Consider the following 2,454-nt stretch of genomic DNA (forward strand, 5'->3'; position numbering starts at 1 on the left):
TTCAGAAAGAGATACTACCTTAGTGGTGGTCAGCCCTTAAATGGGATCTAGGAGAGATGGAGTCAAGCTCCACCCCTTCTGGGAGCACAGCTGAATTACCTTCACCTGTGCTCCCACAGCTGACTTGTTGCCTGCCTCAGATAGTTAATCAGAGGTTCAGGGTATGATCAACAGTTACACTGTCCTAGACAGTTGCACAGTGGGCATAGAGTGAGTGCTGTCTCACACTTCCCTCCTCCTGGAGCAGTCAGTACCCAGCTGAGATGAGGCTGGGCTTAGCTGGGACTACACCCATGTAATTTCCTTGCACTGGGGCTGGGCAAAAAAGGTTAATTTTAGCACTGCTGTTGCACATCAGTGGGAGCTCAAGCCAAATAAATAAATAAATAAATAAATAAATAATGCAGACCACAGTATGCAAAAGCATCTGTTTGGTTAGGTATCATAGGTACCATTCTTACCTGCACCACCTACTACACACAGCTGACAAACTGTAAAGCAATAAAGTAGGAAAAAATTCAGTGAGCAATGATATACTTTTGCATACCATGTATAACTTCCTTCCTTTGAGAACAGCTAACATTCTGCCATCTCATACCAGAGCTGCTGACAGCATCCTCTTATCATTACCATTTCCTGATGTTCTTCTGGGCTGCCTGGCAGGATGCAAATAGAACCATGCCAGCCTTGTGTCCAAATTCAAATGCCTTTTGCTTCTGTAAGCACATTTCCTGGGCTCCTGGAGTGTGTGGCATTCATGCAGCACCCTTAAAAGCTGTACAAGAAGAGAGTCTGATGTCAAACAGGCAGAGTAAAAAGCAGAGATAGCTGAGGAAGGCTGGACTAAGCTAAAAGCTCCCATGCGTTTTGCTCTGACTGGTGCCTATTACATTCCTTTCTTTACTGTGCCAACTGTAACAGGAGAGTGCATTAACAGGAGAGTTCACGGTGCTTCTTCCAGTAGGTCACAGAGAGTGGGAAGGAGACACGACACCCTGCTTTCCTTTTCTACTGTATGCATTTCAAACTCACACTTTCTTATTTCATCTGTTCCAAAATTCCATGCTCACAGTCTGATGTGAAATCTTACTCAAACTCTAAACATCAATAAAACTTTCCTAAGCAAAACAATGCAATGTACAATACACATATTTTTTCAGCAGCAGAAAATTGCTACACCCTCTGTGATTGTGATGGGGACGCTGCCATGTGCAGCATATGGAATCCTGAAAGCATGTGCAACCTGGGTCTCACGGTGGTAAAAACCAAAAGCTGTATGTATTATATTTATTCCCAGTGGGTAGAAAATAGTCAACAAAAGTTTTCAAAGCATCTAACTGATATGCAGAAAGAGCTCTATTTTCTATATGATTTAAGACTTGAGGCCATACATTCTAATATGCTTTGGTGTCAAAAACTGAGTCAGAGACCTGAAAAGCCAGAAGATGATAAAAAAGGGTCGCTCAGCTAAACAGTTTGTCCTCACTCATTGCACATATAGCTTTATGATCATCAGTGGAAACAGAGGGAGAGAGAGAAAAGCATTGTGCCTTCTGAAGGAAGAACAATCCTGCATCACTTATGCATGCTCTGAAACCAAGTAAGACAATGGCTCTTTAAACTCAGAATAGACAAGAAACCTAAATGCTGGGTATTGCATGTACCTCCTGCATGCCTGACACAGACACAAGGTCTTCCATAGCTCAGATGTCTGTCCCTGACATGAGCTACTGTGTAATTAACACAAATGTGGTGCTCCCAGAAACCATGCACTTGTCCAATTACAGAGACCTGCAAAGCATCCCTGGAGCACTCACAAAGGTTTGGATACTGACAGCTTCACTGCCGCACATGCTGGGTGGAGTGTGCCATTAACAGGCACAAACCAGCAATAGCCACCGACAGACTTGTTTGCTAAATACAGCGTCCTAATTTCATCTGCTATGGGGCATAACAGCATTTCTCCTGTACTTAAAGTTCCAATAAAATTAAAGCCTTGGAAAATACAGCCTTCGAGTTGAACATTGTGATTTGTCCAAATGCTCCTGGCAGCACTCCTCTGTGGTATGCTTTGTACCCACACCCTGCATAGAATCATAGAATGGCCTGAGTTGAAAAGGACCACAATGATCATCCATTATGCTTAGTGCAGGGTTGCCAACCACCAGACCAGGCTGTCCAGAGCCACAGTCAGCCTGGCCTTCAATGCCTCCAGGGACGGGGCATCCACAGCCTCCTTGGGCAACCTGTTCCAGCGCATCACCACCCTCTGAGTAAAAAAATTCCTCCTAACATCACACCTAAACCTCCCCTGTCTCAGTTTCAAACCATTCCCCCTTATCCTATCACTATTCACCCTCATAAACAGGTGTTCCCCCTCCTGTTTATATGCTCCCTTCAACTACTAGAAGACTGCAATGAGGTCTCCCCAGAGCCTTTTCTTCTCCAAGCTAA

The sequence above is a fragment of the Coturnix japonica genome, chromosome 5 (assembly GCF_001577835.2).
Source record: "Coturnix japonica isolate 7356 chromosome 5, Coturnix japonica 2.1, whole genome shotgun sequence".
NCBI classification, from domain to species: domain Eukaryota; kingdom Metazoa; phylum Chordata; class Aves; order Galliformes; family Phasianidae; genus Coturnix; species Coturnix japonica.